The 17,869-nt window shown below is 37.3% G+C and overlaps 1 pseudogene; it reads right to left on the bottom strand.

Annotated features, from left to right (window-relative positions):
• Positions 1-803: 803 nt before the first annotated feature.
• The window catches only part of LOC149840040 (uncharacterized), a 33,559-nt pseudogene continuing 16,493 nt past the window's right edge, over positions 804-17,869 (bottom strand).

The following is a 17,869-nucleotide window of genomic DNA, read 5'->3' as shown; positions in this document are numbered from 1 at the left end:
ATCAAACGATGGATAGCAAGGAATTTTAGATACAGAAGGTTGTACGATTAAATTTCAGTATAATATACCGTTTCGGTGCTGATTCATGATGGTCGAAATGTTCTTCAATATATATATATATATATATATATATATATATATATATATATATATATATATATATATATATATATATAATGCTAGGAGTACCTACACCCACCTACTAGAAATCATAGGTGCAGGTTGCATCTTCTCAATCAAGCCATGCAGATGTATTCAACATAGTTTATTTGATAGGATCATGCTTTGAATCATGTTTTTTTGACATAAAATTAAGCTTTTTTAGGTCATGAAATCTTGGTACATTGTGAGCCATTGATTTTTGAAGATCTTGAAAAACCTATATGTATGCCATAATCACATGATCCAAAATTTGATTTGAACAAAAAAATGCATGTAGATCATATCTATGGGGTCTGATCAACGAAAAGCTATCAAGAATTATGAAAATGTAAAGCCTCTGTGGGGTTGGGAGTAGGTGCTCCTGGAGCACCCCATTATATATATATATATATATATATATATATATATATATATATATATATATATATATATATTCAATTTTCAGATACTAATTCTTCGTAGCTCACACTAAAGTGCATCAAAGGCAGCCGATAAGTCATCAAATGGCTTGTGTGACTAATGGAATGGTAAGCACTACTCATTTGAAAGTGCCCCGTGGTGACAAATTCTATATCGATCAGTTTGCTTGAAAATTCACAGGAGCTACTTCCCTGACCATATCCTCTGTCCAACTTAAGAAGCTAGGGCCTGATGCAGTAAATGCGAGATCCAAAATGCCCTATGCTTAACCCACAAGCTTCACAGCCGGTGAAAAACAATGACTCGTCCTCCCTGCCAATTCGGCGTTTCCAACTCATCAAGAATGATGGCCGCGGCAGTTTGATGTCTGACCCTGTAACATGCAGCAAAGTCTGATCCATGAACCTGAATCCACTTTTTCGTCTACCAACTTAAGTTCTAGATCTACCTGAAGCTTCACCATCCTTGGGTTTGTATGATTTCAGAAGAAATGAGAGTGTTTTTATCAAGTTTGGGTATTGCTTTACATCTGCAATAAACATTACACCAAAGATCGCTTGAAAGTAAGTTTGGTCGCCTTACAACAGAGTAGTATGTCACTCGCAATGACCAAGTCCCAGTCTGGATCTTTACAGGGAAAATTATCACCCCATGAATCTACCAAAGGAATTAGAAAAGAGAGGAAATAAATCATTTTGGACAACCTCTACATGCTGGTGTCTCAAATTGTAAGCGCACGACCAATGTGTCATAGACAAAGTAAATGCATCCCTGATGTTAGAGCTAACAATTTCGTGTTGATCTCAAAAAACATTTTCACCATAAAGGCAGAATACGTTATGTAGCTGCAGATTTTCCCTGCCATCTGCTATAATGCTGCAATAGACTAACTGGCGCATAATGGTTTCTAGATCCACCTGCAGATTTTTAAAGGACAAGCCTCGACAAAAGCTGCTCCAAAGTGCAGTTTAACAAAACCTTTCTTCAAGATACCAACACATTTTCCAAAATTATGAAAGTACCTGACTCTTGTACATATAGGAGCGTGAAATGAAAAATATCTGGCATTTGAGTTATATCTGGGTCCCCGTATCACCAAATGCAGATTATGCCCTACGAATAGGAGCAAGAAACGATGAATATCTAGCATTTGGGTTTTACCTGGGTCCCCATATCACCAAACGCAGATTATGCCCTTTAAAGATGAAACCAAACTTCAGAATCAGTCTTTGGAACTGCATGTGAGAAAAGAATTTGCCTGATAAACAAATGCGAAGTTTGATTTGCCGCAAAAAATTCATAGCAATCATTTCTCAGATGAACCAGACTAAAAAAACCACCAACAGGGCAGAAACACATACGCCGTATGTGTGGTAGCTCTGCAGTTATGTGCAATATTTTCTTCAATGTCTGGATCATCAAAGTCTGAAGTTGTGATATCCACTTGGAGCGTTTTTGCCAAGAAAATAGCTAAAGCTCCAGTTCCACTACAAAGAAACAAAAAACTTGTTTCAGAAACCAGCTCGATCAAATGTCATGAGGCTAAATTTTCATCCATATAACTAGTGTGCTAGAGCTTTCAAGCAGATGAAAGGACCAATAGGCAAAACCAATTTCCAGTGCATTTTTCGTGCTCATTCGAATACGGGCAGAAGAAGTTGCATCATGAAATGAATTAGAGAGGTGGAAAAAAAGTCACAAAATGACAAACTGGTATGTCCAAGAAATTGTGACACAATAAATTCAGCAAAAAAGAAAAAAACAAACCTGACCTGCTTAGTTCTATGATACGGCGGCCTCTCAAGTATGAATCATGTTGAACCAACCATTCTGCAAATGATAAGCTGCCTGGCCAAAGCAAGTTTGCATTTAACTGATGGAAGGAAAATTCCCTGACAAGTTCGTTCTGCAGATATTGCAAAAAATTTGTGAGATTAGACAAAAGATACTAGCTTCTAAATAAATAGTTTACCCCAGACTAGGGCAATGCATTAGAAAAGAAAAATTTAACACCATCCATTTCTAAAAGAAGCCCAGAAAGTATCCATATATAAAAGAAGCCTAAAATGTGTCAAGTTAGCTGATCAGTATGTGGAAAATAGTGTCCTACGTTTATAATGGATTTAAACAGCATAAGTAGTTTTGACACCTAAAATTCGTGTATATCTGACATGTATGGTGCACATGCTTGTGTCTTTGTCTTTGATGTGTGAAAAACAAGCAACTAAGAGGATGACTTTAAGAAACAACAATGGAAACCATGCATACTCAGAAAATAACTAAATGCATTAAAGCATATTTTCTTAAATATATCTTTGAAGGATTAATACAAGATAGGTTGTGTTATTAGCACAATTAAACATACTAAAACTGAGAGAATAATATTCAAAAGAAGCTAATTTTTTGGTTATTAGTCTGTAAACCCATAGATCGAGCTAAAGCTATGTCAAGGATCTCATTGGGATATTCGAGATAAATCCATTCAAGACAAGGTATGTTGAATTTGACAAGTTACTTGCATTTAACAGAATTGTTGATGAATGGTTTACTTCTATTTTGATGTAGCTAATGCCAAATTCCAAAGCAAGCTAGACAAGAAAAATCATACAAAAGAATGATTAATTGAACAACCTTCATCCAAGATTCTGCTTTCCCCTTAAATAACACAAACAGGGATAATTAAGCAGTAGTTTTGTGAACTAGGTTTTCTTTTAGCTTGTGATAGACCGTGATATTGCCTGTTGAACCTTTATTGTATGAAAGAACACAACCAAGAACATCTTGGTTTTTTGTTCTTTTCCCTCTCTCTTCTGTAATCCAAAATAGCAATGTGAGTCTCACACATGGTAATAGTGCAATGCACGTCCACCATGTTAAAGCAGTTTGACTCACAGAAGCTTTTCTTACAATCACTGTGACTAGGGCTGGACAACGGGCTGAGCGGCCCATGGCCCAGCCTGAAAGGATCGGACTTGGGCCTAGTTTTTGGAAGAAGGCCCGACCCAAACTGGGATTAAACCCGACAAAATCATGGGTTGGGTCGGGGCAGCCCTCAGGCTAACGGACTACCCACAGGCTTTATATATATATATATATATATATGGAGTCAAGTATGTGATTCAAAAAATGAATCCATCTTGGATCCCATCTATTCTTTTACATTTTTGAAATTTTCACTAAAAGAACCATGGGCCTAACGGGCCGTTGGTCAAGGGGTCGGGCTTGACCAGGCCTGACCCGTCAATGGCAGCATGTCCACTAAATGGGTCAGGCTGACCCGACACGCCCATTGTTGAGCCCTAACTGTGACAACAAGAAGAGGATGGTTTTGGCACATTTCTCAAGATGCCCAAACCACATTATCAAAATCGATCTGAACCGGCCGTGATTTTCTTTTTTGGATCATATCGCCGACCCCAATGGCGTAGTTGTTGATCTGAACCGGCCGATTCACATCAATCGGTCCCTTAACAAAATAAATCAGGGAACAATCGGATGACGTGTTTTTCTTATATAAAACATAAATTATAACAACCCAACACCTTCGAAGTTTTGAACTCTGCTGAAACACTTCAGGGAAAAAGGTGCTCGGCCATTTGGCAGAGCCCCAACAAGGATCCGGTGAAACCTACTCTCTCTCTCTCTCTCTCTCTCTCTGGGGGCACAATGGCACCAGTGAGGCCGCTGGTCCGACCGAGCACCCTCTCCCCTTGCCATCATTTTTCTTATTTCTATGTTTTATCCATTTCTCTAAAAATATATATGAGATTTTTATTTTTTTCTATTTTTAATAAAATTTAATCTTTTAAATGTTCCAATTCAAAATCAATTCTATTTGTTACAATTCAGACCATTTTTTTTGTGTTCTTTAAAAAACGATTCACCCAGTGATACATTCCACACTATGAACGGCTTGGTGCTGAATGGTGCACACGGGCACTTCACATGGGTCATGCATCAGGGCATAAATGCGGGAATTTGACCAGTAGCATCAGCAGGTGTGAGAATGTTGAGCCAATGTTGTTAAAATCGATTTGCTAGGTGAATCAATTTCTTAAAAAAAAAAAATCAATCAATCAATCTTGAATCAGCCCTTTTTTACCATTAGATGACGTGTGTCATTAAAAAATAAAAAACGTCAAATTTTTTTGCTAACCCCCTTAAAATACTAAAAAATAAATTTAATTAACCCCTTGAATTGCCTCTGGGCCAATTCAGACTGAACTTGATAACATTTGTGCTGAGCATGTTCAATATCTCCAGGGCATAGAAGGGGACCAGCAACACACAGGTGGAACAAAGGTGCACAGCATGATGACCTTGTTCTGACAAAGCATGATGTGCAACAAGCGGCAGCATCCAATCCAACCGCAATGAGGTGCACCCATATGTGGGTTGGCCTACCGAACACATGCAAGTGCAGTGGGGGAACAACAGGGCAGCAAGAGGACATGCACAGCATGCACCTGCAGAAGCAGCAGCCAAGGTGAAAATAGCGATCAGTGCCACACGGCCATCGCGCGTCGCACACTACCAGCGCATGCACATAGTAGGGCAAAAACCACAATGTACAATTCTAGAGAAAAAGAACTATTCTGCCTATCGCCGGAAAACGGTCAAATTGATTCTCCTATGCATAATCCCCTCCAATTCGTTCTACACACACTAGGCTAGCTCCAGGCCAAATTAGAGACCGAGCCCATGAGCTTTGCCTGCAAAGTTTAAGCAAATGCGCAGTCAACAGAAACAGAGCAGGATCCTACTGCTCACCGAAAAATGCTTCAAAAATGCCGAAAAAACGGCAAGATCTTTAGGCGGTGCCCAGGATGGATCTAAAGAGCACTTTATCAGTGATATGAGTCCCGCCGTTGCCGATAAAACAGGAATGGATGAAGCCGTTAAAGCCCCTAGTATTAGTGTTATTGATAACACACATGATGAAGCCGTTGCCGATAAAGCAGGAGGTATTAGTGTTATCGATAACACACATGATGAAGCCATTGTGGATAAAACAGGTGGTGATGATGATGCCAATAAAACAGGAAAACCGGATATCACGTGAAGCTGTTATCACATATGATGATACCAGATATGCTGGTATCGGATATGATGATACAACAGGCAAATCGGGTATCATGCGAAGGAGCTGTGCGCTGTCACACTTGGGTCATAACAGATTCTATGTTGTTAAACATTATCATCTTATCAAATGTTGATATCCTTTTGATTGTTATCAGAACAATGTACATGCATACGTAAAAACGTGAAACTATCCTTCCTTTTTCATATGGTATCAGAGTTTTGATAAAGAGAGTCTGCTGTCATTCTCACGATCTTAGATGGCTTTCCCTTCTCCTTCCTCAATCCTTGTACCATTCCAGCCAATTTATCCCTACCCATCCACGTTAAAACGTGGGGAATTTCATCTCCCTCAAGCTAAGTCAATTCAATTACGTCCTTTGGAAGACCCAAATTCTGGGATTGATAGAAAGCCAAGATTTTCTTGATTTCATCAACGACGAAACTCCTATGCCACAACCTATCATCATCTCTCCCACATTTGAATTCCTTGAAAAAATGTTAGAGAACCAAATGTTCAAGGCATGAAAGAAGTCAGATCGGTTTTTAAGGGGATGGATCACCCAAACTCTATCCGAAGAGGTTCTTAGACTAATCATAGGACAAAAAAACGCTGCCCAAGTTTGGGCTATGTTGGAGGAATCTTTCGCTCTTGACTCTCATGAAAGAGTGTTACCTAATCTAACAATTACATATGTATCGCAGGCAAAATTCATCCATCGTCTAATATATTAGAGGTTTTAAAAACATCTGCGATGAGTTGGTGGTGATTGGAAAACCGGTAAGTGACCGAACAAAGGTTTTCAATCTCCTGAACAAACTAAGATCAGGTTACGAGTCATTTGTCACCGCTATGCTAAAGTCGACTACTCCATCATATAGGGAGATCATCTCGCTGCTTCAAAGCCACAAAACCATGAGGAATTTTCATGCTACCATTGAGCACCCAGAAGCCACACACAACAATGTTGCCTTCTTTGGGCAGCGACAAGGAAAAGCATGATCAAACAAAAGATTATCTTCGAGGGGAAGAGGATTTGCTCAATTTGGGCAACAAGCCTCTCGCAAAGGAGCTGGTTCCAGCCAAAATGACATTTCGACAAGATCTCATCAACAAGCTACTCATGCTAGTAACAATCAATCCCATGGAGCGTACAAAGTGTAACGCCCCAACTTTTTATAGTGAAAATTTTGGAGTAAATTTTTTTTTTCTTTAAAATAGCAGAAGTGCGAAAAACACAAGTCGGATGCATTACAGGGTAAAAATAGAGAAGTAACAAAAACATATCATTCATTAATTGAAACATTAATGACATTAATTACATCTCATAACAGAAATGTAAATCTACTAATCAGAGTTCAAATAGAAAACACTGAAAAACTGAGATCTCTTGACTACTTCCAAATGCGACGCCACGATGCTCTATTTATGTTGCTTCCTGAAAAAGATTTAAGCAGAAGGGTTAGACTCCCCTGTCTGCGTAAGAAGCATGTATTTATATGTGGTGCTCAGTGTCCTGTGTACAAATATGTGCAACAACTGCAGATATAACTAGCATGGAAGTTTATATCATTCTAAGAAGATAATTATGATTTCTAATTCATGATACACTGCAAAAGATGACTGAACTAAAGGTATATTTATCTACATTAGTACAAGTTGTAGATTTCACAAGTTTCACTAAAGCCAAATCAACAATATATAATTCTTCAGAGATAAGTTTCTAGTCAACTTAAATTATTTAATGCTTAACTTACTCTTACCCTATGGGTATGCACAGGCATAGACCTCGTAGCGGACCAAGACCACACGGTGAGACGCCTAGCTCTCACGAAAACACGAACGTCCACGAAGTTCGTACCACCTACCCCCTCCAAGGTAGACCATGGGTCCAGTAACATACATCATCTTTCAGGTATACCCAGAGCCTGAAGAATCTGGTAACATATACCGTCTTTCAGGTATACCCAGAGTCTCGAAGGTTTTATATTTCATTTTACATTTTCTTTATAACCAAGTGCGAGCTATTGCACTACAAGGGGTCCGGTAACATACACCATCTTTCAGGTGAACCTAGAGCCCTGGGAAACCAGTAACATATACCGTTTTTAGGTATACCTAGTATCCCGGGAAACCAGTAACATATACCGTCTTTCAGGTATACCCAGAATCCCATAATTATTATATGTGTGCATAATTTTCATTCTTGTTTTGTTTGGATCCAGTAACATACATCGTCTTTCAGATGTACCCAGAACCCTGGGAAACCAGTAACATATACCATCTTTCAGGTATACCCATAATCCCATTTTTAGGTTATGTGTGCATATTTTGTATTTTGTTAAATTCTTAGTGCGAGTCATTTCGCCATAGGGGTTTTCCAAAATCCCAACCCACCTTCAGGTTGATCTTAGTGTATGCACATTACCCACTAAAAGCCCAATAGGCGGCCACCAAAATTTCTCAAAATTCTGGTTCAACTTTGTGTCGAGTACTTATACATTCGGCGTTTTAAGATTTGTTTATGAGCTCGAGTGTACGTTTCATACCCCCACTGGTTACGCCGCAACATGGCATTATCTAACTTTATCATTTCTTAAGTGCTTGTTTGTCACTCCCAACATTTAGCAAAACCACATGTTCATTCTTGAACTCTTATATTATCCTGAACAAGAATTTATTTTCATTGTGCAAATATATGTATCATGTGTGTTCCATGTATTGGACATAATCCTAAAGTTCATATGTGAATCACATATTTAGTTTACCATCAAAACTATTTCCTTCATAGATATTTCAATTGCATTTCACCTAAAAAGTCTTTAGGAGAACTTTTCTAAAAGAACCCTTCATGAAAATCATTTTCGAAAACCATTTACTTAATTTTTCATGTTTATTAGTCAACCAATAGACTCACCGGTCGACCAACCTTTTTGCTTCAAATCTTCTAAGCAGAAACATTATTTTTTTATAAAATTAGTCGACTGAAAGTTTTATCAGTCGACCGGACAAAATGTCTGTTTTCTGGAAATTTAGCAGCAGTCGACTGAAGGGTTTATCAGTCGACTGATCATAAAATTAGTCGACCGAAAGTTTTATCAGTCGACTGAACAGAATGTCCGTTTTCTGAAAAAATTTAGCAGCAGTCAACTGAAGGGTTTATCAGTCGACTGATCATAAAATTAGTCGACCGAAAGTTTTATCAGTCGACTGGACAGAATGTCCGTTTTCTGGAAAAATTTAGCAGCAGTCGACTGATCAAAATGTCTATTTTCTGGAAATTTTAGCATCAGTCGACTGAAGGTTTTATCAGTCGACTGATCAGAATGTCTATTTTCTGGAAAATTTTAGCATCAGTCGACTGATCAGAATATCTGTTTTCTGGAAAATTTTTAGCATCAGTCGACTGAAGGTTTTATCAGTCGACTGAACAGAATGTCTGTTTTCTAGAAAATTTTAGCATCAGTCGACTGAACAAAATGTCTGTTTTCTAGAAAATTTTAGCATCAGTCGACTGAAGGTTTTATCAGTCGACTGAACAGAATGTCTGTTTTCTGGAAAAAAAATTTAGCATCAGTCGACTGAAGGTTTTATCAGTCGACTGAACAGAGTGTCTGTTTCCTGGAAATTTTAGCAGCAGTCGACTGAAGGTTTTATCAGTCGACTGAACATATTATCAGTCGACTAACTATTGTTTCAGTCGACTAATTTTGCCGTTTTTCTGTAACTTTTAAAAGGGCGTATCTTTTTATTTTCAAACATTTTGATCATTCTAAATGGACTATTTTGCCACCCCTTTCATTCTCAATGTATGAAATCTTTCAACTATAAATATAGGTGTGTTCCACATTAAAAAACATTAAATCCAATCGAATTACCCTATAGGAATGATATATCTTTATTTTTCTATGATGTAATATTGCAATCACGTATACATATCTTCAGACTTGATTAAGACCATTCAATCTACAAAGTATGAAAGGTGTATTGAACAAGAAAATACAACCAAACAATAATTTTATGAATAATAATCCGAGGTACTTAAGGTTCCACGCCATTTACCTACTTTATTTTTTGTTTTGATCTTGAATCCGTCATGGCTAACACCCACACCAAAAATATATGCATTTTCCTACATAGATTCGAACTGTAGGTTTTGATATGAGTATTACATATCACCAGGCATACACATAGGAACAAAATGCCCTTACAAAGAACACCACAGTGCCCCAACGTTGGCCAAGGGTGAGAACTGAACCACTACATATTAACCTATTGGCGAGTAGGTGTTTCAACTCATGCCACCTGGGTCTCGAGGCCCTAAACCTACCTACATATAGGTGGTGCTTGTCGCGTAAACTCCATGATATTGCAACATAGACGTGCAACAAGACATCAATCACTTACATACAAATAGCAATGCTCCTTACCTCTTTGGAGTCTCACGACGACAAGGCTGCAACCCCTTCTCTTCGTTAGAGCGGCACCCCACGTCGATAATGGATGTTCACGCGTTCAGCAAGGGAGGTCCACACAGTCCAACAATGGAGGTCGACCACCACCGAGAGAGAGAGAGAGAGAGAGAGATACGTCTCGTGTAACTCCTTACCAAAAATCTCTCATTTAACTCCTCTATCTAGGGGGAAGTTACTAAATTTTCAAAGCATTAAATCTTCACCCAAATCTCACGTTTTTGGTGGGTGATGTCTATTTCCAACAATGCCCCCTCCTCTCTTTGGCATGATTTCCTCTAACTTCCCTCACTATTTTCTTTATTGGTACCCCTCTTCCATGTCACATGGGATTCTCCTTAATCATTGGTAGAGTTAGATGAAAAAGCCAAAAATTTAGGCTTAACTTAATCCCACGTTTTTACCCTTTTCACCAAGGTAGAAATCATCACTTTCTTGTGAAAAAATTAATTTGTGCACAAGGGGTTTTGAACTTGGGTTGTGGTATCACACACCGTGTGTCCTACCACAACACCACACCATCACTTGGTGTTTACTTTTGCAAAAATATTCTTTTTATGTCATATTGGGACGTTTTTCCTTGTTGATGGATTTCTTCCATTTTCAAGTGGGGTTTTCACCCGTTGGTTTTAAACTTGCACTCGCTTACTTTAAATGTGCTTCAGATCTCACGCTATCATCTCGAAACCATCGGATTTCCTTACTTGGCCTCGTGAACCGTGTTGGATCATCAGATCGTCAAAGTCCGGATCCAAGTACCCTTTCCAGTATTCGTTATTGGATTCGCTCGACTGGCCCGCAAGCCTCAAAATCACATTGAATATCTCATAAATCGTATTATCTCACGTAAACACACATTTTTATTTCATTGAAAATTCTTTAAAATTCATGGGTTTTACACAAAGGATCCCAAAAGGAGAAGGGCGCCATTTGCCAGATCTGTTTCAAGCCCAATCATACTGCACTAAAATGCTGGCAGCCATGGGTATTTCTGACAACCATGGGTATTTCTGACAATCAGGATGATCATGCATGGTTCCCTGATACTGGTGAGTCTTCTCACATAACATCAAATCCAGGTAAACTCCAAAATCTTGTTGAATATGAGGGACCATAGAAAATCATGGTAAAAAATGGTGATAAATTGGCAATATCCCATATTTGTTCAATAGATATTAAACTTGATAAAAGGGAATTACGCTTAGAAAATGTGTTGGTAGTTCCCGAAATAAAAAGAAATTTGATTTCAATTAGTCAGTTGACAGAAGAACAACCACTAATCGTTGAATTCTCTGCTGATGGTTTTTTGATAAAGGACAGGAATACACAATCAGTGATCACAAAAGGGCATAGAAGCGGGTACTTATACATATTGGAACCAAGATCTCAATAAGCATTTTTCTCCACTCGGTTTTCGGTTGTCAGTGATGATCATTGACACCAAAGGCTCAGTCACTCTCACATGGATGTCATCCATTTTTTTGAAGAAAAATAAATTGATAACTAGTAGTTCTAATTTCTCCAATTAGTGTAAAAGCATTTGCTCTAGTTGCGCCATGGCCAAGGCATGTAAACTCTCATTTTTAGACTCTGATTTTACTTGTAAACATGCTTTCGATAAGATTCATTGTGATCTATAGGGACCTGCACCCATAAGATCATACAAAGGTTTTCAATATTATGCCATTTTGATAGATGATCACTCTTGATTCTTATCTACTTAAATAAAAACCAGATTTTGTGGATTGCTTTGATGAGTTTAGAAAAATAGTTGAGATGCAATTTGAGAAAGAGATAAAAAAAATTTAATCTGATGGCAGCGGGGAATTCGTTAACCATAAAATGACAGATTTTTTGAGAGAATGTGATACACCATAATATCTTGTGTCCTGGCACACCAGAACAAAATGGTCGGGCAGAGCATAAATATAGAAACATCACTGAGTTGGGCCTCTCAATTGTGTTTCAAGCCAACATACCGCAAAAGTATTGGGTTGAAGCCTTCAAAACTACTGTTTGGTTAATTAACAGAATTCCTAGCTGATGTTTGAGAATGAAATCACTAATTGAGAAATTAATCGGTAAGATACCAGATTATGGGTATATGAGAATATTTGGTTACAGGACTACTCTTCAAACAAAATTGATCCACGATCCTTGCCATGTGTTTTCATTGGCTATAGTCAGCAATACAAGGGTTATTGTTGCTTACACGTTCCTTCAGGGCATGTTTAGATATCACGACATGTGATATTTGATGAGAGCATCATGCCATTCTAAGATCCCAAGTTGGAGTCCATTCAACATTTACCACTGCATAAATTGGCAGAACTTTCTTCTTGGTTTCCAGGCACTCCTGATCTGCCATCCACCAACATGCCACAATGCGTTGTCCCGTAGCAACCACTATATGACACTGTCGAACAAGATCAGCCTCATACCATGGACATGCTCCCCAATGCCAAGGTCAAAACTCTTATACCAGAACATGAAGGACTGACCGACCAACAACAGCCTAAACTTGACCATGATCATATCATTACCAGCCTGCCAGTTGCAGTTGTCCATGCTACTCATGCCATGACCACCTGTTCTCAGGCAGGTGTGTTCAAACCCAACCCCAAATATCTCATGCTGGCCACTCTTACTGTTCCTCTAGAACCCAAGTCTGTCAAGGCCGCACTCGAGCAACCTGGCTGGTTCGAAGCTATGACATAGGAGATGTGTGCTCTTCACCAAACGGAGACTTGGGAACTAGTTCCCCCATCGCCCCACATGAACATTGTCAACTACAAATGAGTGTTTAAAATGAAGATTCATGCTGATGGTTCCCTTGAGCGGCTCAAAGCATGCCTTGTTGCAAAAGGCTTCAACCAAGATGCCAACATTTATTTTTCAGAAACCTTCTCACCCATGATTAAACTGACAACTATTCGAGTTGTCTTGTTAATAGTCATCACTCATGGATGGACAATCCATCAACTTGATGTCAAAAATGCCTTCTTGCATGACTTTCTTACTGACCTTGTGTACATGTAGCAACAACCAGGTTTTGAAGATCCCACCAAGCCTCATCATGTGTGCAAACTTAAACGCACATTGTACGGGCTAAGTTGACCTTCTGGAGAACACAAATAAGGTCATCGATAATCTACGATCGTGGCAATCACAACATTCTCAATCGTAGAATTCATTTGATTGTTTTTTTTTGTATATATTCGAAGATCAACATTGTAACTCATTGATTACTCAATGATTTGTATATAATATTATTTGAATATTTCTATGAATGAATTTTTATATAAAGTCGTTTGTGTTGTTATTCATTTATATATAATGTCATTAATTGATGTTTAAATGAATTAAATGTAAAATTGAAAGCACTGTTGAATGTTTAAATGATTTGAATCTAAAACTGAAATCATTGTTGAATGTTTAAACTGAAAGCACTGTTGAATGTTTAAATGATTTGAATGTTCAAACTGAAAGCACTATTGAATGATTTGTATATAACATCATTGTTTATATGTTTTCAAATCATAAATGATATTTGAATATCTATTTGCTTACATTCAATGTTATTTGGGTTGTTATATGCAAAAATCTACTTAAAAACTGAAACCATTAAAATCACAAGTATAATATAAATACGCTTAAACATGTCTACTTAAATTGAAACCACTAAAATTGCATATATCCAACTTTTTTACATATTAATTCACAAATTCGCAAAAAAAATATTTGAGAAAATCCTATTGATTCACACAAATTCGACAATTTCACAACAATCCTATTGTTTCACATAACTGTTGAAGCAACTAAAATCATAAATAACTAATTTATTTGTGAAACAGAAGGATTTTTATGAAACAATAAGATTTTCATAAATATGTTTATGTGCAATTGTGAATTATATGCAAAAAGTATGATTTATGTGAAACAATAGGATTTTAATGGTTTCAGTTTAAGTAGAGTTTCACAATTATTTTTATGCAAAATATTGAAATATATGTGAAATAGTAGGATATTTGTGATTTTAGTGGTTTCAGTTTCACCAAAAAATCACAAATAAATTTATGTGAGTTTGTGAGGTATGAGTTTTCGCATAAAAGAACTTGTGATTCTGGATTTAAGTGAGTGTTGGACATAACAGACGAGAGGTATAATTTTATCACAAAAGGCCTAAATTCGCAGTTACGAAAGGTAAAAAGGTCCTAATAATGTTGAATATTTGCGATTTTGGACATCAAAAGAAATATAAAAAATTATAAGGTTTTTGGGAATCAGGTTAAATTATGCATAAAGTACGATAATTTTTTTAAATTTCAATATAAAAATATGGTTTTACCGGGGTGGTCTGGGTCCGGTTCATGTAGTTCTTATCAGGTCCGGGTATGGTTTTTCTTATACTAGACCCAATTAGACTTGGGTCTGAACCCGATACCATACCCAAAAATCGGGTCCAAGTCTGATTCCACCTGGGTCTGAACCAAACCCGACCCATTGACACTCCTATGCATGAGATATTGGACATTGGATCTAGGCGCTACATTCTCCTTGCTATTTTTTGCGGTGCAAACCACTGCAGCTCGGACCATCTTGGATCGGGGTCCTTCCAAAGAACCCCTGCTACTCCTTTTGGATCCATATGAAGATTGAAACATTTGCATTTTCACCACAAAAGAAACTAATTGATTGATCATTAGAGAAGAAACGTCATACCCTTCATTTTCCTTCAGCACTTTAGGCTTAGTGGCACTTGGCACATTAGAAGTTTCACCGCAACGGAAACGGAAACCAACCAATTTATCATTAGAAGCAACGCCTCTCTTTGTCTTCCTTAGACCGAGATTGCACTATGGGCTTAGCACCACTTGGATGTTAGAACTCCTAATCATTAGATGAATTCTCTATATCAATGTTATCTGGCTTTGAGATGTCTATCGCATCCTCCCCCATGCACCTCAAAAGAATTACACCTTCAGTTTGATCGGTTGTCTTCTTCCTCCAAACTTGTTTAGATTTAACTTGTTGCCAACCTTCATTGGCCACTGATGGTGCAAGACGTGATATATGTTACACAAAGAAAGCTTGGATTCATACTCTAGTCATCTATTTAATAAAGCGGTTTTGCTCAAACATTATCATAATCTCCCTACTTGTTGTGAAGCTTGCCAAGACCTTGGCACATGTTCTCGCATAATAATGTATGATGCATCTCAGTGGCGGAGCCAGAAGTTTTTCCTTGGGTGGGCAGACTTCGGGTCTCGGAGACAATGCTATGGTCTTGAAGGACGATCCATTTATTCGGACCAGTGGCGGACCCGAAAAATTTTCGCTGGAGGAACAGTCATTCGTGGAGAGATAAAACTTAAATAAGCCTTTGAATTAAAATAACAATTGTTACAAACACAAACAACTAAATTTATGAACATAATAAGATAAAACCTTAAATTGTACTTTTAAACTAAAATAAAAATTGTTCACTTAAGAAATACAAACAACTAAATTCATGAAAATTTTATAATTGGCATCTTCTATTTTTCATATTTTGAAAGCAATTCATAATTGCATCATCACTGATGGTATCAAATGTCTCCTTCTCTATGTAAGTAACCAAAGCATCATTGATCCATTCATCTCCCATTCTATTACGTAGACGACTTTTGATATTGTTCATAGCTGAAAATGCTCTTTCAACACTTGCTGTTGCAACTGGCAAAGTTAATGCCAACTTAATCAATAGATACACATGAGAAAATACAATGTGCTTTTGAGTTGCTACCATCATCTCTGCTAGCTCTGCTAAAGATTTTAAATTTGAAAACTGATCACTGTTTCGCATGTCTGCAATATATATATCCAATTGATTTTCCAGTCTAATTATGTTTACGTTAGAAAAGTCCTTAGGGTAAAGCTCAGCAAGACGAATCAACTTATCTTTATCAAAAGCAGAAAAAGAATTCTTTGGACTCAAGCATGCCATTGAAAGGAGGAGCTTTGTATTTGCTTCAGTGAAACGATCATTCAACTCTTGAAGTTGCAAATCAATAATAACATAAAACACATCAATACGATAATGATGCAATGTGGTGATCTTTTCAACCTTACGTCTTGGTCGTCCTTGAGGTGTATATGAGTCCCCTAGATCAGGAATCAGAATATCAAATCTCTTACAAAATATGAACACTTTGTTTATGAGAGAGTCCCATCCATTGTCTCTTAGACCTTGAAGGCACTGTTTTGATATAGTGACTAAACTCATAGCATTCACAATGTCTTGATCTATTCGCTGAAGTGCTTGTGAAAGATCATCAGTTATTCCCAAAACTTTACACATCAAATATAAGCAAAACACAAATTCAAAATCTTGCAACTAATGATATAAAATAATTGCATCTGAACTTTTTCCTGAATATGTATCTTCTGCAATGAAATCTAACACTTGAATAACAGAAGAATACATACTGAGTAAATTAACCAAAGCATCGTAATGAGAAACCCACCAAGTATCACCAGGTCGTTTGGAACTTATTTCTTGATTTAATCCTCGTCCTGTTTCAAGTTCACCCAATGCAAGTGCTTCAGCAATTCTCATAAATTCTGCTTCTCGAATAAGCTCAGATCTCTTGCATGAAGTGGAGAAAAAAGTTGACAACCTGCCTAATATATTGAAAAACACATCAAGCAATGAATTTTTTTAGCAACACCAACTAATGCCAATTGAAGTTGATGTGCAAAACAATGAATATAATATGCAGATGCATTTTCTTGTAATATAAGACTTTTCAATCCATTAAACTCCCCTCTCATATTACTTGCTCCATCATAACCCTGTCCACGCAAACTTGATATGCTTAATTTATTCTTACAGAATGCTTCTTCAACTGCTTGTTTGAGTGACAGAGAACTTGTTTCAAGAACATGCACAAGTGTAAGAAATCTCTCAACCACTCGACCTTTTTCATTAACAAACCGTAAAACAATAGCCATTTGTTCTTTAGTTGATACATCACGAGAATCATCAAGTAAAATAGAAAAAAAAGTATCTCCAAGTTCCATGATAATAGCATTTGTGGTTTGTATAGAAGCAGCCTTGACAATATCCTTTTGTATATCAGGAGATATCAATTTGTTATTTTCTAGAGCACTTTTCAATACAACTTTATTTATGTCATCATTGATCTTTGCAAATATCTTCAACAACTCAATAAAATTTTCTCTATTAAGAGATTCTTCAGCTTCATCATGCCCTCGAAATGCCAATCTTTGACTTAACAAGTATCTGATTGCACTAACAGTTGCCCAAAGGCGAAGTCTATATTCATCTTTCTGTCGAACACTTTGTTGATAAAGTATAGAATCAATATGTTGTTTTTGTTGCATCAAATTTTGACACTTCATTCGTGCTGAATTGTGAAAACTGCCAGAGCTTCCAACATGTTTATCAAACCTCTTCTTGTCTTTCCAGTTATCAAATCCTTCAGATACGAATGCCTCTAAACTAATCTTCTCTGTGCTTTTTGGCCTGAAAAGATAACACTGCAAACAATATGCTTTATGCTTACTTGTACTATACTCCAACCAATCCTTATACTCATCATACCAAGATGGAATGAATCTTCGTTTTTGATGGTTTAGTTGAAACATACAATCTCGAGGTTGACAAGGACCTCGGATCATATATGCTCTACGAACATTATCTTGGATATTAGGATGATAACTAGAAATAGAA

Source organism: Nuphar pumila, chromosome 4, assembly GCF_984573655.1.
Source record: "Nuphar pumila chromosome 4, dmNupPumi1.hap1.1, whole genome shotgun sequence".
NCBI classification, from domain to species: Eukaryota; Viridiplantae; Streptophyta; class Magnoliopsida; order Nymphaeales; family Nymphaeaceae; genus Nuphar; species Nuphar pumila.
Note: the sequence above shows the minus strand (reverse complement) of the source record. Positions and strands in the feature narration are given on the sequence as shown.